We start from the raw sequence: 27749 nt of genomic DNA, 5'->3' as shown, positions 1-27749 counted from the left end.
AATATCAATATGGTCATTAAAATTTAAATAGCAAAGAAAATGTTTTTGTTTTCATTTTTTTTTTAAGACAGATGGATAAAAATGAGAGATGCAGACTAATCATGTTTGACTTTCTAACTTTTGTTGGAAAATAGACAATAAACAGCTTACCTTCTTAATACACTCCTCAAAACCACCATTTTAGGTGCACTAAAGAGACAACAAAGTACATGTCAAAATGGACATATATGACCTCTCGAGGCAACAGTATACTCATATTTAAAATACAAATATATTGTGAACATAAATTACACTTAAACAGGTGTGGAAAGTGTTGTTTTTGCTGTGCTAACTTACTTTTCCTGGACTGTTGGATTAGGATTGCCTTGTTAGAATTACTATCTAATGTGTATTTTGTATAATATACTGTCATTGGGAACTTAAGACGACAATGTTGGTCTTAAAAAAGTGTTAGTTTGTGTTCAAAAGCGTCCAAAGCAAAGCAGCAGAGGAAACATCATGCCAGTGTTCACCTGTTTGGTGGGGCCAGAAGGGTGGGGTCTTAAAGGCACAGGTCTGGAAAAAAAGATGCAAAACATTCTCAGTGATAAAAACATTCCCTTTAAGGACTACTTGCCAAGCTACCTTTTAGTACTACTGCAATTGTTTATACATGTTGGAAATGAAGGTCCCTAAAAGCAAATAAGTTTGTTTAGTGCTACACACACACTGTACTATCGCTGGTGGATAGAAGTACTTGAAGAGCATCTGGAATAGAGTTTGTGGTATTTATTTGCTATATCTTGTTTTTTCTTACACTTCTCTGTCTCATTAGCAAGTATGTATTCAGTTCAGGTTTTCCTAAGCACGTTGCCATAGTCAGGAAGCAGTCTTTGTCATTAAGTTGAGTGTGCAGTCTTGTATTATATTGAGCCCTACAAAGTGTTTATACTCCAAGTATTTGACATATTACACATCAGCTGTTTGATTGTAAAGTGCATCTTAGTTGTAGTTTTCATTACCAAATCTGTAAGTGTTAAAATCGGCATGTTAAATCGATAATGTATATGCAGAATCCAATGTGAATTAGCATCGAGAATCTGGGTTTTATCTTCGACCCAACTCTCTCGTTTGAGTCACACAGTAAGAGTGTTACTAAAACGGCCTTCTTTCATCTCTGTAATATCGCAAAATTTTGTTCCATTTTGTCCACCAGCGACGTTGAGATCATTATTCATGCGTTTGTTACGTCTCATCTTGATTAATGTAACGTATTATTTTCGGGTCTCCCTATGTGTAGCATTAAAAGATTACAGTTTGTTCAAAATGCGGCTGCTAGACTTTTGACAAGAAGAAGAAAGTTTGATCATATTACGCCCACCCTGGCTCACCTGCACTGGCTTCATGTGCACTTAAGATGCGACTTTAAGGTTTTACTACATACGTATAAAATACTAAACAGTCTACCTCCCTCCTATCTTGCTGATTGTATTGCAAGAAATCTGTGTTCAAAGAACTCCGGCTTAATAGAGATTCCAAAAAAAAAGTCTGTGGGCTATAGAGCGTTTTCTATTCGGGCTCCTGTATTCTGGAATGCCCTCCCGGTAACAGTTAGAGATGCTACCTCAGTAGAAGCATGCAAGTTATATCTTAAAACTCATTTGTATACTCTAGCCTTTAAATAGACCCTGCTTTTAGACCAGTTGATCTGCCGTCTCTCTTCTGCTCTGCCCCCCCTCTCCACGAAGGAGAAGGGGGCCACAGATTAGGTGACCACAGATGATACGCCATCTGTTCATAGTCGGGGCCCAGGGTGGACCACTCATTTTTGCATCAGTTGGGGACGTGTCTCCACTCAAGAATTTCCCCTGCTGGTTCCACTATGGACTGGACTCTCACACTATTATGTTAGATCCACGATGGACTGGACTCTCACACTACTATGTTAGATCCACTATGGACTGGACTCTCACACTATTACCGGTATGTTAGATCCACTATGGACTGGACTCTCACACTATTATGTTAGATCCACTATGGACTGGACTCTCACACTATTACCGGTATGTTAGATCCACTATGGACTGGACTCTCACACTATTACCGGTATGTTAGATCCACTATGGACTGGACTCTCACACTATTATGTTAGATCCACTATGGACTGGACTCTCACACTAATACCGGTATGTTAGATCCACTATGGACTGGACTCTCACACTATTATGTTAGATCCACTATGGACTGGACTCTCACACTATTACCGGTATGTTAGATCCACTATGGACTGGACTCTCACACTATTACCGGTATGTTAGATCCACTATGGACTGGACTCTCACAGTATTATGTTAGATCCACTATGGACTGGACTCTCACACTATAAACTAGATCCACTCGACGTCCATTGCACCGGTCGCCCAGGGGGGTCATCTACATCTGCGGTCCCCTCCTAGGTTTCTCATTGTATCCCACTGGGTTGAGTTTTTTCTTGCCCTGATGTGGGATCTGAGCCGAGGATGTTGTTGTGGCTTGTGCAGCCCTTTGAGACACTCGTGACTTAGGGCTATATAAATAAACTTTAATTTATTGATTAATCAAGCTAACACGTTATCTTGTGTTGGAATGTAAGATAATTTATTTTGTATCTCATGTAAGTTACCTTTTATGTGTATTAAGATTTAAAGTGTTTTGAAGTAAATCATCTTAAAAAGTTAAGGCTCTCTAATGGAGAAAACCTGTAATATGTCTGCCAAGCTAGCAAGACAATATTGGTTGGTCCGATGGTAGTGAAGTAACATTGAATTACTACAGTGAATCACAGACCTTGAGTTTCTATGCTATACTTCTCACTACCGACTCTGACCAGCCTTTTATGTTTTCCATGAATTGATTTACGTGGACCCAGACTTAAACAAGTTGAACAACATATTCGGGTGTTACCATTTAGTGGTCAATTGTACGGAATATGTACTATACTGTGCAATCTACTAATAAAAGTTTCAATCAATCAATCAATCAAAGAAGAGACGTTAGCTGGAGTACAACAGACGGCTTGTATCATATGTACAGTGCACCCAGAGTGTAATCACAGTGCTTCACTTGTTTCACATTTTATGTTACAGCTTTATTCCAAAAATGAATGAAGTCATTTTTGTCCTCAAATTTCTACAGACTATTAATACTCCATAGTAGCAATGTGAAAAAATAATTTTATAAGTTTGCAAATGTATCATAAATGAAAATGCACATAAGTATTAGGAATACATACTTTTTTAGCCAGATCCAACCAGTCTTTGAACACAGTTTTTCCCTAAACATTGGAATTTGTTACTGAATGTAGACGTCAACTGTATTTGAAAATTAACTGTTCCTCATATACAGACTGAATTTGGGAAAAGAGCTTTCAGCTTTGCAGCCACTCTCGCATGGAAAACACTTAGGTATATATATATGTGTGTGTGTATATATATATATATATAAATATGTATGTATATGTATATATATATATATATACATGTATATATATGTGTATATATATATATATATATATATATATATATATATATAAATATATGTATGGATATATATATATATATATATATATATATATAAAACTGCATAACCAAACGGAATCTCTCTGTACTTCTTCAATCTGAGTCTTCCATTCTATCCTGAGAAATAGAAAACATGAAACGACTGCACAGTACCTGTTTTTTTTAAAAGGTGTAAATATTGAACTGTTATCGTCTTTCCTTTGCTCAATACTTTGTTGATAGACCTTTGACAGCAATTAGAGCCTCAAGTCTTTTTGAATACGATGCCACAAGTTGGCACACCTATCTTTGGGCAGTTTCACCAATTCCTTTTCAGAGCACCTCTCAATCTCCATCAGGTTGGATGGGGAATGTTGGTTTTCATCCAGGACGTCTCTCTACATTACTGCATTCATCTTAGTCTAGTCAGGGAGGGGACCAACAACCCGATGGTCACTCTGTCAGAGCTACAGCATTCCTCTGGAGAGAGGAGAACCTTCCAGAAGGACAACTATCTCTGCAGCAAATTCACCAATCAGGCCGGTATGATAGAGTGACCAGACAAAAGCAATGTCCTTGTAAAAAGACTATGAGAAACAAAATGCTGTAGTCTGATGAGACAAAGATTGAACTCTTTGGCGTGAATGCCAGGTGTCATGTTTGAATGACACCAGGCACCGCCACCACCGACAGCGAAGTACGGTGGTGGCAGCATCATGCTGTGGGGATGGTTTTCAGTGGCAGGAAGTGGGAGGTTAGTCAGGATAGGGGGAAAAATGAATGCAGCATTCTGTACTAAAACCAACACTTCTCATTTGACCTGATGAAGCTTGAGAGGTGCTGCAAAGAGTAAAGTGAAGTGAATTATATTTATATAGCGCTTTTTCCTCAAGTGACTCAAAGCGCTTTACATAGTTAAACCCAATATCTAAGTTACAATTAAACCAGTGTGGGTGGCACTGGGAGCCGATGGGTAAAGTGTCTTGCCCAAGGACACAACGGCATTGACTAGGATGGCGGAAGCGGGGATCGAATCTGCAACCCTCAAGTTGCTCGCACGGCCGCTCTACCAACCGAGCAATACCGCCCCAGAAGAGGAAAGGGGAAAGAGAAAGGGCCAAAACTGTCCAAAGTTAGGTGTGCCAAGCTTGTGGCATCGTAATCAAAAATATTTGTGCATCAACAAGATGATGAGAAAAGGCAGTGAATACTTACCATGAATTAATGTACATGGACCCCGACCTAAACAAGATGAAAAACCTATTCTGGTGTTACCATTGTGTGGTCAATTGTACGTAATATGTTCTGTACTGCGCAATGTACTAATACACGTTTCAATTAATCAATCAATCAAAACTTATTTGTGAATACATATTTACATGTGATTTTTTGGGTTTTTTACTTATAAATTTGCTAAATTAAAAAAAACAAAAAACTTTTCACTTTATCATGATGGGGTATTTTCTGTAGAATTTTGAGGAGAGAAAGGAATTCACTCAATTTTGGAAAAAGGCTGTAACATAACAAAATGTGGAAAAAGTGAAGCGCTGTGCATATTTTCCGGATACACTGCTGTTGTATCTGATCTTCTAGATGCAGGCCGATACAAGCCTGTTTTTCCGCTGATATTGGACAAATATCTGATATTGATATCACATCGGGACACCCCTACTTTTTAGTAATACATTTTAGTATTTTGGGACCGCTTTTTTGGATACTTCCAAACCTTAGTGATGGAAAGGCAAGAAAATGCATCGCGGCATGTTTTGTGCTACCCACATCATACGACTACGGCCGGTAAAGAAGACATGCTATGTCTTAGATAGTTTGATACTTTTTGTAATAAAATGGTAAATAGTCACAAAATAGTTAGTGCTGCTTGCACCTATCACTTCGGCCACCAGCAAAAACATGCTAAAATATGTGGGACGATAGACTACCGGTCGGATCCTTTACGATGAAAATGAAAAACTGAATAATAAAAGGTTTTGTATTATGAAAGACATCATAATACTGCAATTAAAAGTTCACAACATAGGAGAAAAATGCAAAAAAGTGTGTGTTGAATATGTTGGGAATATTTAACTTTAAAGGCCTACTGAAACCCACTACTACCCACCACGTAGTCTGATAGTTTATATATCAATGATGAAATATTACCATTGCAACACATGCCAATACGGCCTTTTTAGTTTACTAAATTGCAATTTTAAATTTCCCGGGAGTTTCGTCTTGAAAATTTCGTGTAATGATGACGTGTACGCAAGACGTCACGGGTTTTTAGGAAGTATGAGCGCTGCGCACACACACAGCTAAAAGTAGTCTGCTTTAACGGCATAATTCCACAGTATTTTGGACATCTGTGTTGCTGAATCTTTTGCAATTTGTTCAATTAATATTGGAGAAGTCAAAGTAGAAAGATGGAGTTAAGTAGCTTTAGCCTTTAGCCACACAAACACACGGCGATTCCTTGTTTAAAATTCCTGGAGGTGAAATTTTACTATAGATCAGAGCGCGTTCAAGCGAACACGAATCACGACGGAAAGTCAACCAGCAGGTTTCGGTGAGAAAATTGTGGTTGAAAAGTCGCTTCTTACCGGAGAAAAGCTGAGCTTGTGCCGTCCATAGCTGCCGTCGACTCCCCTGAGACATTGGCGTCAAGACACCCATGGAGACACCCCTCCGACTATCAGGTACTGTTAAACTCACTAAAACACTAGCAACACAATAGAAAGATAAGGGATTTCCCAGAATTATCCTATTAAATGTGTCTAAAAACATCGGAATCAGTCCCAATGCAATGGCGTTTTTTTTTTTTTTCTAATCCGTCGCTATCAATATCCTCAAACACGAATCTTTCATCCTCGCTCAAATTAATGGGGAAATTGTCGTTTTCTCGGTCCGAATAGCACTTTTTGTTGGAGGCTCCCATTAAAAACAATGTGAATATGTGAGGAGCCATCAACATGTGACGTCATCGTCTGCGACTTCCGGTAGAGGCAGGGCTTTTCTCTTAGCACCGAAAGTTGCGAACTTTATTGCGGATGTTCTCTACTAAATCCTTTCAGCAGAAATATGGCAATATCGCGAAATGATCAAGTATGACACATAGAATGGACCTGCTATCCCCGTTTGAATAAGAAAATCTCATTTCAGTAGGCCTTTAGCCAACAATGTAAATGTGCTAAATAGTTTGAGGACACAGGTCAGCTATTCTGGAAAGGTATATATTTGGTTATGCATGGAAAGGCATGGTTGTAGGCAACCATAATGTATCTTACTTTATCGCTCCAAAAATGCTATAACCATAATTAAGATATCATGCACTATTGCTCACACACAACATTTAAATTTGACCATGAATTGATTAACGTGGACCCCGACTTAAACAAGTTGAAAAACTTATTCGGGTGTTACCATTTAGTGGTCAATTGTAAAGAATATGTACTGAACTGTGCAATCTACTAATAAAAGTATCAATCAATCAATCAATCAAAAGACCCAAATAAAAAATGCAAGCGTTGTTTCATGCACACAAAAAAATTAGCGACGACAGTATTGCAATTATCTCAGCAAACTGCCCAGAATGAATAATTAATCATCACATTATCCGTTTGCCTGTTTACTTTCTAAAGTGAATGCAGTCGCTAATTTGAGTAAAAAATATTAGCTTTACTGTTATTACCTTCGAGCCTGACTCTCGACTGTTCTCATACATAAATTATCACAACTACAAGGTTAGCAACACCTTGAGATACGTCTCTAGTAAGACCACCTTGTTTGACGACTGAACCAAACGCTTAAGCATTACGACCTATGTGACTACTAAAATAAATACAAAATAAAATGAACGAGTAAAGGTTAACATTTTGTTTATGATATATGCAAAAAAATGGATGTTATAAAAATGCCTTACCCCTTGTACAGTTTAGAGACAAAAATGAAAAAAAAGAATAATGTTGTTTTTTTTTTACATTAGCTAAACCTTCCATGAAAAGTACGGGGCAAATTCTATGAAATGTACCAAAATACTGAATTCCTCCAGTCCCCTTATAATGTAACACTTTAGGTGTGTTCTCTAAAGTCATGAAACATCCGCTTATTTAGGTCACACTACTTCAATAATGAATCCCAAACTATTCATTTATTGATCCAAAGAAACCCGCTCACTACTCGCTGATATGATATGATGAGGTAACCCGCACGTGCACACACTCACACATGCTGTGTCTGCAAAGCAAAGAGCCCATTTTGCAAAAAGGAATTAAAGTACAAAACCCAAAACCAGTGAAGTTGGCACTTTGTATAATTTGTAAATAAAAACAGAATACAATGATTTGCAATTCTTTTTCAACCTATATTCAACTGAATAGACTGCAAAGACAAGATACTTGATTTTGGAACTGAGAAAGCATTTTCTTGCAAATAATAGAATGGCAGCAACACATTATAAAAAAGTTGGCATGGGGGAATTTTTTTTACCACTGTGTTACATGGCATTTCCTTTCAACAACACTCAGTAAACGTTTGGGAACTGAGGAGACCCATTTTTTAACCTTTTCAGGTGGGATTATTTCCCATTCTTGCTTGATGTACAGTTTAAGTTGTTCAACAGTTCGTTTTGAACAGTCACTTGTGGTATTTTAGGCTTCATATTGCACCACACATTTTCAATGGGAGACAGGTCTGGACTACAGGCAGAGCATTCTCGTACCCGCACTCTTTTATTATGAAGCTTGGCATTTTTTTGCTGAAATAAGCAGGGGCGTCCTTAATAATGTTGCTTGGATGGCAAAAAAATGTTATTCCGGTAGGTTTTTTTTCTCCTCTTTGTTTCCAAAAACAATTTGAAATGAGGACTCGTCAGACCACAGAGCACTTTGCATCAGTCCATCTTAGATGAGCTAGGGCCCAGCGAAGCTGGCGGTGTTTCTGGGTTTTGTTGCTAAATGGCTTTCGCTTTGCATAGTAGAGTTTTAACTTGCACTTAAAGATGTAGCGACCAACTGTAGTTATCGACAGTGGTTTTCTCAAGTTTTCTTGAGCCCATGTGGTGATATCCTTTACACACTGATGTCGCTTATTGACGTAGTACCGCCTGAGGGATCCAAGGTCCGTAATATCATGGCTTATGTGGAGTAATTTCTCCATATTCTCTGAACCTTTTGATGATAATACAGACTGTTGATGGTGAAATCCCTAATTTCCTTGCATTACCTCATTGAAAAATGTTGTTCTTAACCTCTTTGACAATTTGCTCAGACATTTGTTCACAAAGTGGTGACCGTCGCTCCATCCTTGTTTGTGAACGAATAAGCATTTCATGGAAGCAGCTTTCATACCCTAATCACGGCACCCACCTGTTCCCAATTAGCCTGCTCACCTGTGGGATGTTCCAAATAAGTGCTTGATGAGCATTCCTCAACTTTCTCAGTCTTTTTTGCCACTTGTGCCAGCTTTTTTAAAAACATGTTTCAGGCATGAAATTCAGAATGAGCTAATATTTCCAAAAAAATGTTCGAACGTTTAATATCTTGTCTTTGCAGTCTATTCAATTGAATATAGGTTGACAAGGATTTGCAAGTCACTGTATTCTGTTTTTATTTACGATTTACACATCTTGCCAACTTCGCTGCTTTTGGGTTATTTAGATGCTTCCAATTAAATGGGAGCATTAAAATAGTTGACAAATATATCACACTGAAAGCCACAGCCATATCAATATTGCTATCCTGTCACTATAATAACCAATCAATTATAGTAAATATAGCACTATTTTGTTTTTGTTTTGGTAATAACACTCTAGCACTTAAAGTATAGTAAAATAAATGGGCAACATGGGTGCTCATGGATTTTACTGTTCAACTTGTGAGAGCATTTGCTCGGACTGACAATGTCATATTGATAAAAATAAATAAATTACTCAAAGTCTCAAAAGCGTGTAACTCAGAAGACTTACCCAAAACAATAAACATTTTAGGATTTTTATTGAACTCTTTTCTGGATTGAAATCATTATCTGTTAAAAGATGTTCATCTTGCAATGTCAGCAATCAATGGCTCTAAAGAGTAAATATTCAGCGATGGATTCCCAACATCGAGCTTATTCAATAGCCACTAAACAGCCAGGCTGTTTAGTGTTTTTTTTTGCTTCAATAAGAAAAAGCTTCCATGCTTTTTGACGATCAAACAGTGCAGAATTGTCCTGCGGCGTTCTATGAACTTTACGTCAACTTTAACATGCAATTGCAAGCAGATGATTTTCTGGACCACAGCATTGTCAAACAGGTGAATGCACACAAAAAAACAAGAGTAGAGAGGACAAATCAGTCAAGCCTGTCTGAATGACCTACTTGACTTACTACAGGAAGACTGTCGTATTTTGTCCTTTTTACCCATTTACATCGCAACACAGTTTATAGACATTATCCTTCATTATACTGTAGAACAGAATCGTTCTCCCTGTTAAGGAGGTAAATTCTGCATCATCCTAAGGTGAAAAATACTGACAGCAAACAAACTGGAATCTTCCTCGTAATGTCTAACTTGAGAGCCAGAATCCACTGATTTGGTAGTGTATGGAATTTGTTGAAGAAAATGTTTTATTTTCATGACTTAAGTTCTAATTTGTTCAATAAAAACAGATATGATACACATCCCAAGCATGTTCTATATAAATGTACCGGTTAATAAGAAGAAAGTAAATTATCAAAAATATATTTCTGCAAGCTGCACGGTGACCGAGTGGTTAGGAGTCCGTCAGTCAGAAGATAAGAGAGATTTGGGTTCAAAATCTCCATTTGGAAATCTCAGTCTGGAGTATGTGTCTTCTCCCCGTTTTCTACGGGTACTTGGGCTTAACATTCCAAAAATATGCATGTTAGGTTAATGGCAATAGTTGTGAGTGTGAATGGTTGGTTGTCTATATGTGGCGACCAGTCAAAGGTGTCAGCTGGGACAAACTCCAGCTAACCCACGACCCAAATGAAAATAATGGATGGATGGCTCTCTCTACAATAAATATTTTTGCAACAATAATGCTAAGGTAACATTAACGCAATTTGACCAAACAAACGGTGACATTGCAACGTAAGAAAAAGTTAACGAAATGTAAACAAACCGTGACATAATATATGTAAAAAGGGATTTTACAAAAACAAAACGTGGCGCAACTAAATGTGACGAAATGGAAGGCAAGACAACGCAATGTAACAAACACAATGTATGGTAAAAAAAAAAAAAAAAAAACTGTGTGGAAACCCAATGTAATGTAACATAACATAACCAAATGTAGTGGAATAAATCATTTTAGTGGTAGATAACATAATAAAACCAAAACGCAACATCATTTATTCTGACAAAAAAAAAAACCATAGCGTACCAAAATGCGACCAAACAAGATGCAACATAACTTAACCTACCAAAACAAATAACGCAAGTTAAATGTGACAAAATCAAAAAGCCAAGCAAAGCGACATCCATCCATCCATTTCCTACCGCTTGTCCCTTTTCTGGGGTCGCTGGAGCCTATCTCAGCTGCATTCGGACGGAAGGCAGGGTACACCCTGGACAAGTCGCCAACTCATCGCCGGGCCAACACAGATAGACAGACAACATTCACACTCACATTCACACACTAGGGCCAATTTAGTGTTGCCAATCAACCTATCTCCAGGTGCATGTCTTTGGAGGTGGGAGGAAGCCGGAGTACTCGGAGGGAACCCACGCATTCACAGGGAGGACATGCAAACTCCACACAGAAAGATCCCGAGCCTGGGATTGAACTCAGGACTACTCAGGACCCTCGTATTGTGAGGCAGCTGCACTAACGCCTCACCCACCGTGCTGCCCGCAAAGCCAACGAGGACTACTCGGGGACAAATGATGATACAGGATCGGACTTTTTGAGCCTGAATATACAGAGTATGAACTCCAGGTTTTAGAAGCTGAGCGTGAAGGAAGAGAGGGCTGAGAGAGTCAGGACCGGCATGGAATGACTTGGTTACGTCAATGTGAAACATAAATCCGTTCACTTAGCGTTTATTCATCGTCCAAACAGGAACATAAGAAAACAGTCACTCAGAATGTCTGCTCTCACTGAAATGTGAACTGATCGGATGGTTGTATCTTTCAGAACAGAATCGTTCTCCCTGTTAAGGAGGTAAATTCTGAATCATCCTAAGGTGAAAAATACTGGCAGCAAACAAACTGGAATCTTCCTCGTAATGTCTAACTTGAGAGCCAGAATCCACTGATTTGGTAGTGTATGGAATTTCAAAGTTGACCAACTTCTTAGCCAGGGATGGCCCAATTGACTTAAGTTCTAATTTGTTCAATAAAAACAGATATAATACACAGCCCAAGCATGTTCTATATAAATGTAGTTTTAACTGAATATGACCAAATAATAGTCAACAAAATAGCTAAGCATAACACGTTATGCAATGTTTCACGTGCAAAAGTGACAGATACAGCAACAGACAGCGCTCATGCGCCTGCTAATGACCAGACAATACATCCAAAATGCGACAACAAACGTCTTTATCCGTATGCATAATTCATGAAAACACACAACTATGCATTGGCAATATTGTTTCGGATCACAACTTACTACCTTAAAAAATGATCAATAGTGAAATTAATATTAAGCCTATAGGCTACAAAGTGCAGCCGTAAGCAAACAGCTTGTGTATACGGATTCGGCTCACAACATCACAACTTCAGAAATGAAATTAATAATTACATTAACAACCCAGCCTGTAGTGTACACATGATTGGGATTACTAGACCAAAGCTGGGGAACAATTGTCCGTATAAGACGGGTAAGAAATTGCGTCCAAATACAAGTGATCGCTTTGGAGGGCGGGTCAAAAAATGTTACACTGGGCCGCCAAAAGATGAAGCTGGACAATTGGAAAGATGAACCCTACTACGTAATTGGCCAGGTTTTGGAAAGATAGGACTAACAAGTTCATATTCGCGTTGTGATTGGGCGGCCAAAAGATGGAGATGTGCTTTTGATAGCCGTTTGGAAAGATGCACCCGGTTGGATGATTAACCACAGAAAGATGGACTCGGTGTTAAGCTCAGCGAAGATGAACTCGCAGAGGCGATTGGCTGGCACGAAGCAGTCCCGTTTTGTGGACAATCTTATTTCTTCCATTTTTACCATCTATGGATAACCTGCTGACGTCAACGGTGGTGCGTCACAAATGTGGCAAATTCTAAAGGGCTCCTTTGGAATAAATATGAAAGAAAGCATGATAGTTTTCTAAATATCCCTGCAATGCCTCCACGATTGGAATTCAAATGTTTTGAGACTTATGCAGATCCCAAATACAGAACAGCAGGTAAAATAGATAAAAACAGTTGGTTTTGCATAATAGGGCCCTAAATGGTGGGATGCAGTGGGGCTCAATTTTGGCTTAATATATTTCTGACAGGGCTGTGGATCATAGGCAACATTCCAAAAGAGTGCAGTTATCCTTTAAGGGCATCACTGTTTAGTGTTGCTCGTAATGTTTTGTTTGGTAGGCAGGTGTGGTTCACGGGCTGCCTATTTAGGGGGTGTGGCTTAAGGCGGCCTGACGACAATGACCATTTATGGTTCTCTTCCTGCATGGGGGTCTGGTTTACAATTCCCAGTGATGGCTGCTTAGCTAAGCACTTTTATTAGACAAATCAATCCTGCAGTATCTCCTTGCTAATGGACTTTTTAAAAATAGAGTTTGTACAACTGATGCAAAAAAAAAAGAAAAAAATGTTATATTAAAACATGCAGTTGGTTCACAACATGGTTGTCGAATTGTTCCTGTTCATTTTTTTTTTTTTTTCGAAAACATCAATCTTGGCACTAATCTTTCATCTGCAGTGGTCGTTTCACATTTATTTTTTACTTCTTTGTGTGAGTAAGTGTGTGCGTGTGTTTGGATCTTATCTAACCTTTTCAGCGTCTCATGAAAAATTCAGCAGCCTGGACCAACCGATCCCCTTCTTCCTCTCAGGGACATTGAGTCCAATATTGGAGTGCTGGGAAGTGAGAAAGCAAATTATGTTGTAATTTTTTTTTTGGCGACTTTCGGTCAATTATCGTCTTTTCAAATCCTAACAATCTGGTTATAATTTGCTTTTTGTAATGTAACATGCAAACAATGACACAGACCTGATGTCTAATAGTGATGGGATGTGTCCTCTCAGTAACAGTATTGACACGATAAACAAGAGGTTAACTATCAAATGTCCATAAAGTTCATATCTGCCACATTACCTAACTTGGCAAACTAGATAAGACAGAATGGTGACATACATTTAACAACTATAACACAACAATGGGCCAATAAGTTAAACTCCAAATCATATGTCCACTTATATAGATAATACAAGTGTTCTAAATCATTTCTTATAAACAACACATTTATTATGAATTGCGGTTATGTTTTTTTAATTTCTTCTTTTAATTATTGGTATTATAATGTTTAATTATAGTTATTAAAATTATCAGTTATTATATAAATGATAAATGATAAATGGGTTGTACTTGTATAGCGCTTTTCTACCTTCAAGGTACTCAAAGCGCTTTGACACTACTTCCACATTTACCCATTCACACACACATTCACACACCGATGGAGGGAGCTGCCATGCAAGGCGCCAACCAGCACCCATCAGGAGCAAGGGTGAAGTGTCTTGCTCAGGACACAACGGACGTGACGAAGTTGGTACTAGGTGGGATTTGAACCAGGGACCCTCGGGTTGCGCACAGCCTCTCTTCCACTGCGCCACGCCGTCCCACACGTTTGACAATTAAATTAGACACAGTATACCTTTGAGTATCTGTATAAATATTTTTAACAGTAAAATTTCATTTAATTTTAACTAACATATTGAAATGATAAATATCATAATCATACAGTATTAGATAATACAAAATGAGGTATTTGAGGTCCAGCACAAACATTTTAAATGATACATACAAATATACACATATACAAATATTTACATATACATGTATGTATATTAAACATATACATATATACACACATAAATACAACTATTTACATGCATACATGCATACATACATACATACCGTATACATATATACATGCATACACAAAGTATATACATCCATACTAATGTATACTTATATACATTACATACATGCATACATACATACATCCATTTTCTACCGCTTGTCCCCTTTTGGGGTCACGGGGGGCACTGGTGCCTACATCAGCTACAATCGGGCAGAAGGCGGCGTACACCCTGGACAAGTCGGCACCTCATCGCAGGACCAACACAGATAGACAGCCAACGTTCACACTCACATTCAAGAACTAAGGCCAATTTAGTGTTGCCAATCAACCTATCCCCAGGTGCATGTCTTTGGAAGTGGGAGGAAGCCGGAGTACCTGGAGGGAACCCACACAATTACGGGGAGAACATGCAAACTCCACACAGAAAGATCCCGAGCCCAAGATTAAACCCTGGACTACTCAGGACCTTTGTGTTGTGAGGCAGAAGCACTAACCCCTCCAGCACTGTGCTGCCCGCATACATACATATGTACACATATACAAAAATATATACATATAAACATTTACATACATATATACATATACATACATATATACACATACATATACACATATACATACGTATATACACATTCACACAAACACACAGACATATACATACATATACATACACACACATATACAGGTACATACAAACCCCGTTTCCATATGAGTTGGGAAATTGTGTTGGATGTAATTATAAACAGAATACAATGGTTTGCAAATCCTTTTCAACCCATATTCAATTGAATGCACTACAAAGACAAGAAATTTGATGTTCAAACTCATAAACTTTCTTTTTTTTGGAAAAAATTCATTAACTTAGAATTTCATGGCTGCAACACGTGCCAAAGTAGTTGGGAAAAGACATGTTCACCTCTGTGTTACATCACCTTTTCTTTTAACAACACTCAATACATGTTTGGGAACTGAAGAAAATAATTGTTGAAGCTTTGAAAGTGGAATTATTCCCCATTCTTGTTTTATGTAGAGCTTCAGCCGTTCAACAGTCCGGGGTCTCCTCTGTCGTATTTTACGCTTCAAAATGCGCCACACATTTTCAATGGGAGACAGGTCTGGACTGCAGGCAGGCCAGGAAAGTACCCGCACTCTTTTTTTATGAAGCCACGCTGTTGTAACACTTGTCTATCTGAAATAAGCAGGGTCGTCCATGATAACGTTGCTTGGATGGCAACATATGTTGCTCCAAAACCTGTATGGACCTTTCAGCATTAATGGTGCCTTCACAGATGTGTAAGTTACCCAAGCCTTGGGCACTAATACACCCCCATACCATCACAGATGCTGGCTTTTGAACTTTGCGCCTATAACAATCCGAATGTTTTTTTCCTCTTTCTTCTGGAGCACACCACGTCCTCTGTTTCCAAATATAATTTGAAATGTGGACTCGTCAGACCACAGAACACCTTTCCACTTTGCATCAGTCCATCTTAGATGAGCTCGGGCGTTTCAAGATATTGTTGATATCCTAGCGACCAACTGTAGTTACTGACAGTGGTTTTATGAAGTGTTCCTGAGCCCATGTGGTGATATCCTTTACACACTGATGTCTGTTTTTGATGGAGTCCCGCCAGAGGGATCAAAAGTCCAAAATATCATCGCTTAAGTGCAGTGATTTCTCCAGATTCTCTGAACTTTATGATGATGCCCCCTCCACCTCCATGCGGACCTGAGTGACGTGTCGACAGCCTGTTTTCACGTCCGCTTTCCCACCATATAAAGACTGTGTCTGCCCAATGATGTTATAACTGTGATCGAGGGAGAGTTCTTGGTTTCTTATGTGGGTTTATTGTTAGGCAGTTTTTTTAACGTCCTCCCAGCATGGTAAAACAACACACAACAACAGCAGTCCGTTTTCGTCTACCGTAAAGCAGTACGTCTACCGTAAACACAGCAATGTTGTGACACTCTTAAACAGGACAATACTGCCATCAACTGTACATGCATATGGTTACAAAAACAAGGATGGACAATTCAACCCTTAACTCAACAATGAGTAGATGACTGTTGTGTGTGTAAATAAATTAACACTGAAATTCAAGTATTTCTTATATATATATATATATATATATATATATATATATATATATATATATATATATATATATATATACAATAAAATGTATATATATATATATATACAATAAAATGTATATATATATATATATATATATATATATATATATATATATTAATTGTATATATACATATCTATATATATATGTAGGTGTGGGAAAAAAATCACAAGACTACTTCATCTCTACAGATCTGTTTCATGAGGGGTTCCCTCAATCATCAGGAGAACCCCTGAAATCTCCTGATGATTGAGGGAACCCCTCATGAAACAGATCTGTAGAGATGAAGTAGTCTTGTGATTTTATTCCCACACCTACATATTGCGCTCTACCACGGTATCGAGCACTATTCTCTGGATAATCCAATCAAGACATATCTATATATATATATATATACATCTATATAGCTAGAATTCACTGAAAGTCAAGTATTTCTTAAATATATATATATGAAATACTTGACTTGGTGAATCCAGCTGTAAATATACTCCTCCCCTCTTAACCACACCCCCACCCCCCACCTCCCGAAATCGGAGGTATCAAGGTTGGCAAGTATGAATAGGTGTTTTGTTTATATAGTAAAAGTTTTAGATCTTTGAGTTCAACTAATGGACAATGGGAGCAAAAACACGTGTTGTGTTTATATTTTTGTTCAGTACATATAGACACATATATATTGTATATGTATAAAGATTTGCAAAAACTATCTGCTATACATTGAGTGTACCAGGATTAATATAAAAACTGGTGAGCAAAAATTGACATCAGACACAAACAAAATCGCTATATGATATTGGCATATTGATACAGTACCATTAGCTACAGGACTGTACAGTGTGAGCATTTTTGGCACATTTTAAACTCAAAATAGGTCGTGCGAGTATAGATTTGAACCCTTTAATAAGCATTTTGCTTTAAAAATAAATCAATTCAAATTTGATCAAACTAGAGTAAAATATTCGCTCATCTGTATAGCATGTTTGAAATAAACTTGAACCATAACCAAATGGACAAGAGATTGACGTGGACATGTCACTGATCACACAGAAAGCCGTGTGTGTCCCTCCCTCCTGCACCATGCACAGAGAAGAGCGGGGCTATAACCCTTAGTTCCCACATTCAGTCTTCCAACACGGAATAAGCAAGCTCTGGTCAGTAAAATAGTTTTTTTAAGCAACTTAAAACTTGACACAAACTGCACTGCACGCTAGTAATTACAAGGGGTGGAGGGAATATTGAACAACAAATCAATGATTGAAGTGACAAACTTGCCATCCAAACATTACCCGGTTTGTTGACAAGAACATACAGCCATGGAAGCACATTCAATTTATTTATTAAGCAAAGGTAACACAAACCAGCAAAAGATTCAAAAGAGCTGCCGTCAGAGCAGACAAACTGCTGCTACTGGCCTGCTAAACTAACAAAAACAAATCAAGCTAAAATGCCTGTGAGACTCAGATTTAACGTGGACTTGTTGACATCTCACATCACTGGGCAACACGCACCGCCTTTTGAAGGCACAAACACAGACACACACTTCTCTCATATATATACTTTATATGAAATTTATAATATATAATTTATAATCTCAAAATCCTAAATTTAAGATTATAAATTATATGTATAATGTATAATTTTTAATCTCAACTGCTTTTAGCCAGATAGGGATTTTTTTTTCTGTAACGCATGAATTACTTTCACTATTAATTAATTACATTTATTAAATAGTAATTTCAATCATAATTCTAAAATTTTTTGGTAAACTAACGAATAACTATAATTAACTACTTTTTAAAAGAAATGTTCAGAACACAGCATCATGAAGCAGTTGGCAGGTTGGTGTTCTTGGCTAAAATCTTTGTGTGTATGTACTATAATAATGTTTACATATGAAAACAACATTGTTAAAGATCAATTATTCTCACGTTGCTGCTGACGTCCAAACATGTCCTCTTAAACCAGGGCACTTTATTTCACATTTAGTTCTTTTGTGTTTTTTTATCTGAAGAACCGAGCATAGCTAAATGTTTTTTATAAAGAAGATTGGAGATTATATTTGACTTTTCTTATATTATTTCAAAGGCTTTTTCTTTTTTCTTATCTCAAAACACATCTTAAATTGGGATCCTATCATGCAAAACATACTTTTCTTACATGTTGGTACCTGTTTTTGTGTATTTGGGATCCTCATCAGTCCCGAAAATTTCAAATCAAGGCATGGTGGATATATTTAGGTACATCAACGGGTATTTCAATTCATAGGTTAGTTCAGTGGTTCTCAAATGGGGTTACGCGTACCCCTGGGGGTACTTGAAGGTATGCCAAGTGGTACGTGAGATTTTTTTTAAATATTCTAGAAATAACAATTGTAAAATTTTTTATAAATTTTATTATTGAATAATACTTCAACAAAATATGAATTTAAGTTCATAAACTGTAAAAAAAAAAAAAAAAAAAAAAAAAAAATGCAATACTCAGTGTTAACGGATAGATTTTTTGTGGACATGTTCCATAAATATTGATGTTAAAGATTTCTTTTTTTGGGAAGAAATGTTTAAAATTATGTTCATGAATCCAGATGGATCTCTGTTACAATCCCCAAAGAGGGCACTTTAAGTTGATGATTACTTCTATGTGTAAAAATCTTTATTTATAATTGAATCACTTGTTTATTTTTCAACAAGTTTTTAGTTATTTTTATATATTTTTTTCCAAATAGTTCAAGAAAGACCACTAAAAATGAGCAATATTTTGCACTGTTATACAATTTAATAAATCAGAAACTGATGACATACTGCTGTATTTTACGTCATCTCTTTTTTTTCAACCAAAAATGCTTTTCTCTGATTAGGGGGTACTTGAATTAAAAAAAAGTTCACAGGGGGTACATCACTAAAAAAGGTTGAGAACCACTAGGTTAGTTTATGGGCCAAACTGCTGTATATCGGGATAGAGTTTGGATTCATATCGCCTCACCCTACACTTGTGTTACTAACAGTTAAGGGATTTTCTCCGTGTTAACAGAGTGTTGCAGTAGGCCTTAAAATGACAATGTGTTGATATGTATCAGTGAACATGTTTACATTGTTGGAATGTTAATAATGCAATTGTGATATTTAAGACAAATCATAATGCTTCAAAAAATTTTGGGGGCAACAAAAAAATTCTGTGCTAGTGAAAAAGCTAAGCGTACAACCCTGAGCAATATTTCTGACTTTGAAGCACACTTTCCTATTTGACACTTCTGCATCGTAAAACTCGGGATGATAAGTCGCTTTAAAGCTTCCGATCTATTTTTTTTTTTTTTTATTCCACTGCTGGAGTATCAGCAATATTTAAGCGCAAATGTCATTGAATGTCAAGTTGGAAAATGTCAGCAGGGGGGAAATGACTGAAGGTTGACCTAAAAGATGAAATAAATACGCTTCTTTGCTATTGTATAGTAGTTCACTAAAGGACAGCTGTCCACACAAAAACATTTTTTATAAATATTTTTTCATGCATCCTTTACTGAGCATTTAAGCTCCTAACGCCAATGTAAGGCACTTTACGAAGTCTTCCCTATTGATTGATGAGGCCATTAGGCTTCTAAAAGCCTTTGCTGACACGTTAGCGATTATCATCAGTCAATATATACGCTGTTGCTACCGAATACAACATCGGAGCGTTAGCATTAGAATGTATTCTTTATTTAGTACCACTTATTAGTCTAACATGACCACAACATACAAAAACCCAAATAATTACGTCTTTAATTTTCTGACAAAGTGACAACAATATCCACAGGAGCTTGCAATTAATGCAAATCAAAAAGTAAGCCTGACTTCTTTAGCTAATAGTTTATTTATCTGAATGGCAGTGAATGCATCTTCAAACATGAAGCGTGGGAGCCAGTAGGATTATGTCCAGGCCAAAAGGTCAAATAAAAATCCTGCAGTTCTAGGTCATTGATGTACGGGAGTTAACCTCTCTCTCAAGCTTGGGCTTAGTCTTAATATGTCCATTAGTAGAAAATCCTTTCAGCACTGCTAAAAATGCAATTATGCCACGTAACGCTACGATCTCTTATCGAAAAAACAAAGCAGTGACTCAGAAAAAAACTTAGCTAAATATTGTCTTAAACAGTCTCTCACCATTTGGCCTTTTTTGTTAGCTTCGCGTTTAATTGTACTTCACCGACAATATTTGTTATCAAGATGTTTTTCTAGAAACTACAAAATCAAAGACAAAATAACCGGACTGACTAGAATATAAGGTGACCGTAAACATAAGACTATCAATCAATCATCCATCCGTGCATCCATTCTCTACCGCTTATTCCCTTTTTGGGGTTGCGGGGGGCGCTGGCGCCCATCCCAGATACAATCGGGCAGAAAACGGGGCACACCCTGGACAAGTCGCCACCTCATCGCAGGGCCAACACAGATAGACAGACAACATTCACACACACATTCACTCACTAGGGCCAATTTAGTGTTGCCAATCAATCTATAACCAGGTGCATGTCTTTGGAAGTGGGAGGAAGCCGGAGTACCCGGAGGGAACCCACGCATTCACGGGGAGAACATGCAAACTCCACACAGAAAGATCCCGAGCCTGGATTTCAACCTAGGACTGCAGGAACTTCGTATTGTGAGGCAGATGCACTAACCCCTCTTCCACCGTGAAGCCCTCAATCAATCAATCAATGTTTATTTATATAGCCCTAAATCCCAAATGTCTCAAAGGACTAATTTTATTCAATATCCTATTAATTATTCTATTAGTTCTAAAAACAAAATTGAAGACAAAAATAAACAAATAAAAGTATTGATGAGAAAATAAGACAACTTTCTGTTTTTCAACATTGACTAGATGAAAAAAAAAAAATCGACCATGAAAGGACCCCTCTTTTAGTAGAAGGACTTTTGAAAATTAATTTAAAAAAAAAAATCAGAGGCCCTTTTCGCACCTCACACCAAATCAGATTCAAGTAACATAGATAGGCTACTCTTGCAAGTCTAATTGCTCCGAAGTGTTTCAAAACTGATATTTACATATCAGATACAGGCCACATCAGGAGGTAGTACGAATCCGATTGGAATCTGATCTTTTCCAATGTGACTTGAGTACTAATGGAAATGCGACCACATTGCACGTTTTACGTCATTCGGGTGGGCGGGGAAAATGCAGCTAGCCAGCGGAAGTGGATCCGTCATCACAACATCCGGTTCCAGAGAGCAAAGTATTTTTTGGGCGGCAGAATTTTCAATTAATTTCTCGTCAATAATCGGCAAAAAATAAGCAATAAATAAGACATGAATATATATATTTTGATCCCGAAAAAATAAGGATTGTTGAACGACCAGAATTGACACTAACATGTTACGTAGATTGTGTAAGTTGTCTACGTAAGTGAGTTGAAAAATAAAGCTAGCATAGAACCACAATCGTGTTGTCTCTCTTAACAGCCATAAAAGGATTAGAACCCTCCCAAAATATAATTCAATAAATATATATACGTATTCATACATTATATTACTTTAATTTATTTCCACATAAAAAACACGGATATTTAAGGTGTGGCAACTTTTACTTTATTTTGTAGTTGCCGTAGCGACTTCCTTGTTCATTTATGGAATCCAGTTAACTTCCTTTGTTTTCACTTTATTATACTGCAAGTGACGTCAAGGCCACATTGGGACCTTTGCACGTTTACACTGGAATCTGATAAAGATCAAATTTTGTTGTAGTGTAAAAACTCAGCTGGAAAAAAATCAGATTTTGAAAAATCCCGATTTGGGCCACTTTGGCCTGCAGTCTAAACATAGTCAGAGACAAAACAAGGTACAAACCCTGTTTCCATATGAGTTGGGAAATTGTTTTGGATGTAAATATACATCAGAATACAATGATTTGCAAATCCTTTTCAACCCATATTCAGTTGAATGCACTACAAAGACAACATATTTGATGTTCAAACTCATAAACTTTATTTTTTTTGCAAATAATAATTAACTTAGAATTTCATGGCTGCAACACGTGCCAAAGAAGTTGGGAAAGGGCATGTTCACCACTGTGTTACATCACCTTTTCTTTTAACAAGACTTAATAAATGTTTGGGAACTGAGGAAACTAATTGTTGAAGCTTTGAAAGTGGAATTCTTTACCATTCTTATTTTATGTAGAGCTTCAGTCATTCAACAGTCCGGGGTCTCCGCTGTCGTATTTTACGCTTAATATTGCGCCACACACTTTCGATGGGAGACCGGTCTGGACTGCAGGCAGGCCAGGAAAGTACCCGCACTCATTTACTACGAAGCCACCTTGTTGTAACACGTGTCTTGGCATTGTCTTGCTGAAATAAGCAGGGGCGCCTATGATAACGTTGCTTGGATGACAACATGTGTTGTTCCAAAACCTGTATGGACCTTTCAGCATTAATGGTGCCTTCACAGATGTGTAAGTTACCCAAACCTTGGGCACTAATACACCCCCATACCTTCACAGATGCTGGCTTTTGAACTTTGCGCCTATAACAATCCGAATGGTTATTTTCCTCTTTGTTCTGGAGGACACCACATCCTCTGTTTCCAAATATAGTTTGAAATGTGGACTCGTCAGACCACAGAACACCTTTCCACTTTGCATCAGTCCATCTTAGGTGAGCTCGGGCCCTGCCAAGCCGGCGCCGTTTCAGCGTGTTGTTGATAAATGGGTTTGGCTTTGCATAGTAGAGTTTTCACTTGCACTTACAGATGTAGTGACCAACTGTAGTTAATGACAGTGGTTTTATGAAATGTTCCTGAGCCCATGTGGTGATATCCTTTACATACTGACGTCGGTTTTTGATGCAGTACCGCCTGGTAGATCAAAGGTCAGTAATATCATCGCTTACGTGTAGTGATTTCTCCAGATTCTCTGAACATTTTGAGGATTTTACGGACCGTAGATGGTAAAATCCCTAAATTCCTTGGAATAACTCGTTGAGAAATGTTGTTTTAAAACTGTTTGACAATTTGCTCACAAAGTGGTGACCCTCGCCCCATCCTTGTTTGTGAAATACATAGCATTTCATGGAAGCTGCTTTTATACCCAATCACGGCACCCAACTGTTCCCAATTAGCCTGCACACCTGTGGGATGTTCCATATAAGTGTTTGATGAGCATTCCTCAACTTTATCAGTATTTATTGCCACCTTTCCCAACTTCTTTGTCACGTGTTGCTGGCATCAAATCAGTTTGAACATCAAATATGTTGTCTTTGTAGCATATTCAACTGAATATGGGTTAAAAATGATTTGCAAATCATTGTATTCCGTTTATATTTAGATCTAACTTAATTTCCCAACTCATATGGAAACGGGGTTTGTTTTACATGCGTACATAGATGCAAACATGCATACTACCTATTGTCAATTTAGCATTATTAATATTATCATCTATCAGTATATTATAATCGGTAGTGTAGCATTATTGGCAGTCTTATTAGTATGGTGACAATCAGTGTTAGCACTGTCTTTATACTACTGTAAATACCAAAATATAAGCCGCTACTTTTTTCCAACGCTCTTAAGCCTGCGGCTTATAGAACGCTGCAAATAATTCACATATTTTTCTTCACTGACAGCCATCAAAACTCCAGAAAATACACTTATAATGTATTTTATAGTCTGTGCTGCAGCGCAATCTTTTGGACGAGTTTTCTCACTGCAAGTGCTGCAGTGTCCTTCAATGCAATGCTTTCAACTGGAGGCAGAGTGCTGTTCAGTCTTGTATCTTTCTATAGTGTTCTACTTGTACGGAATTTTCATTCAGAACTCCAAGCTACGTTTGTAAGTGTGATGTCCGTAGGAGTCTTTTCATGGCTATTCGTATGTGCTATCATAATGTGATGATGCTAGTGTCATTAGCATTAGCTAATATACTAACACGTTTGAGTGTCTGTGTTAATACTAACCTACAACAGCATTATTTCTGTATTGTTTCAGTTTCATACATTTGTTAGTAAATGCACCTAGACGTGGAGTTATTGAGTCTGTTTATCTGCTTGGAGAGAGAGTATCCGCAGCTAGTGGGTCCATGATGATGACTTCTGTTTTGTTTGATCAGACGTTTTGCTGCCGTGTTACAGGCACCGTTTGGAAACAATTAGGGTATGTAAAAAACATTTACAGAATCTTTCTCTGTAAATATTCATTTAGCAAAGTATATATCTGAGGCTTATGGTGCAGTGCAGCTAATACTTAGAAAATATTGTTTCCCTTAACTTTAGTGGGTGCTGCTTACCAACCATTATGCTCTATCTTTTGGAAAATATGGTTCATTCTTTACCTTTGTAACTTCCAGGTCATTGTATTCTCAGGGTGCAGAATCAATTCGGACTGGACAGTTCAGTTTGAATACAGTTTCCCTCCATATTTTATTTGTCTATCGTGTTGTCGTTGTTGTAATTACTAATGGAAGCGATGATGGTGGTTATAGGAATAATGATAATCATTGTTCTTATAATATTATTCGGATGGCTCCCTCTTTAATGAGTTTTAAATCACATTTGGAAAACATATTTTTACTCTTTGGCTCATAAACCAGCATGAGAGTTGTCTTCTTTTAGTCTATTCTATTTTCTTTGATGTATTTTATGTATTTAGTCTTTTATACTTAAATGTTTTATATTATTGCCTTTCCTAGTATGTAGGTCTCAACTTCTGTGCAGCACTTTGTGAAACTTCTGTAGTTTTTTTTTTTTAATGTGCTGTATAAATGAAGTGGATTGGATAGGATAATAAATATGTATTACTGTGTCGGTACGGTGGTATTAATGTTGCTGTCATATTATTACTATTAAAGGGGACTTTAATTATTGATGACTTTCCTTCGACTTACAAATGTTTTTACAATGTTGTATACTCATGTTAAAACAATGGCAAAGTGTAAAATGATAAGGTTCATCACAGTTTTGGATGGCTCTAAAAGCAGTTTTTTTATTTATCCATCCATCTTCTTCCGCTTATCAGAGGTCGGGTCGCGGGGGCAGCAGCCTAAGCAGGGAAGCCGAGACTTCCCTCTCCCCAGCCACTTCGTCTAGCTCTTCCCGGGGGATCTAGAGGCGTTCCCAGGCCAGCCGGGAGACGTAGTCTTCCCAACGTGTCCTGAGTCTTCCCCGTGGCCTCCTACCGGTTGGACGTGCCCTAAACACCTCCCTATGGAGGCGTTCGGGTGGCATCCTGACCAGATGCCCGAACCAACTCGTCTGGCTCCTCTCGATGTGGAGGAGCAGCGGCTTTACTTTGAGTTCCTCCCGGATGACAGAGCTTCTCAGCCTATCTCTAAGGGAGAGCCCCGCCACACGGCGGAGGAAACTCATTTCGGCCGCTTGTACCTGTGATCTTATCCTTTCGGTCATGACCCAAAGCTCATGACCATAGGTGAGGATGGGAACGTAGATCGACCGGTAAATTGAGAGCTTTGCCTTCCGGCTCAGTTCCTTCTTCACCACAACGGATCGGTACAACGTCCGCATTACTGAAGACGCCGCACCGATCCGCCTGTAGATCTCACGATCCACTCTTCCCTCACTCGCGAACAAAGACTCCTAGGTAGTTGAAAACCTCCACTTGGGGCAGGGTCTCCTCCCCAACCCGGAGATGGCATTCCACCCTTTTCTTCAGGCGAGAACCATGGACTCGGACTTGCAGTTGTGATTCTCATTCCGGTCGCTTCACACTCGGGTGCAAACCGATCCAGTGAGAACTGAAGATCCCGGTCAGATGAAGTCATCAGGACCACATCATCTGCAAAAAGCAGAGACCTAATCCCGCGGCCAGCAAACCGGAACCCCTCAACGCCTTGACTGTGCCTAGAAATTCTGTCCATAAAAGTTATGAACAGAATCGGTGACAAAGGACAGCCTTGGCGTTTTTTTATTTATTTATTTTTAACTTCACAGTGTGCTAGGGTATCTCTATGGGCATTCTTGTATATGCTCTCAACCAGGGGCCTCCTCACCTGCTTAAAGCTGAGCTTAGACTGTATGGTATTACCATGAATTGATTAACGTGGACCCCGACTTAAACAAGTTGAAAAACTTATTCGGGTGTTACCATTTAGTGGTCAATCGTACGGAATATGTACTGAACTGTGCAATCTACTAATAAAAGTATCAATCAATCAATCAATCAATCAATGGTTGCAGCCTGGAGCCTCCCGTCTCATGCCTTCCCGCCTGATCTGATGTCTACAGAAGAAAAATATGTGCGTGTTTATTTGTCCTAAACATTTTTGTCAACATGGACCAGTACGAAATTTGGATTAGTCTCTAAACTGTTACTGGAAGACTGCGATGTTGCTATGGTCATATTTGAAGAATCACAAGAGAAAGATGTAAGTCACAATTTATAGTATCAGAGTCCTGTAAAGTTAAAGTACCAATGATTGTCACACACACACACTAGGTGTGATGAAGTTTGTCCTCTGCATTTGACCCATCCCCTTGGTCACCCCCTGGGAGGTGAAGGGAGCAATGGGCAGCAGCAGTGCCGTGCCCGGGAATCATTTATGGGGATTTAACCCCCAATTCCAAGCAGGGAGGCAATGGGTCCCATTTTTGTATAATCTTTGGTATGAATCGGCCGGGGTTTGAACTCACAACCTACCGATCTCAGGGCGGACACTGTAACCACTAGGCCACTGAGTAGGTTATATTTTGTTTGAAGGAGGTTGTCTCTGTGAAAATAGTGTACATATCGTTGGGATATGCTTACCTTATAAATAAAGACGTGGGTAAAATATCCATCCAACATCCGATGATGTTGGTCTTCAAGATATATATTTCAACAATGTACAGTGGAGCGCCGCTAAAGAGATCATTTGCTTCTAAAAAAAAAACAGATAAAAATATTAGTGTAGCAATATTCACGCATATTTACACCAAAGCAAGACCAATACACAATATCTAGACAAGTGTCTCTTAATCATAGGGCCGTGGCCCAATGTTAGTGCCACGAGCGACCAAGAAATGATCAGTTTCTCAGCGGCGGTCCATATGGGACTAGCACACTTTTCCACCACTTGTGGCAGTAAAGC

At 38.2% G+C, this 27749-nt stretch overlaps 1 long non-coding RNA gene across 1 annotated transcript; it reads right to left on the bottom strand.

Annotated features, from left to right (window-relative positions):
* LOC133559844 (uncharacterized) lies at window positions 1-27541 on the bottom strand. Its single transcript, XR_009808286.1, has 3 exons — window positions 27428-27541; window positions 13457-13543; window positions 1-555 (listed from the first exon to the last, which is right to left on the bottom strand). It is a non-coding gene; the product is annotated as an uncharacterized LOC133559844 (long non-coding RNA).
* Window positions 27542-27749: the final 208 nt, after the last annotated feature.

The sequence above is a fragment of the Nerophis ophidion genome, linkage group LG10 (assembly GCF_033978795.1).
Source record: "Nerophis ophidion isolate RoL-2023_Sa linkage group LG10, RoL_Noph_v1.0, whole genome shotgun sequence".
Lineage (NCBI taxonomy): Eukaryota > Metazoa > Chordata > Actinopteri > Syngnathiformes > Syngnathidae > Nerophis > Nerophis ophidion.
Note: the sequence above shows the minus strand (reverse complement) of the source record. Positions and strands in the feature narration are given on the sequence as shown.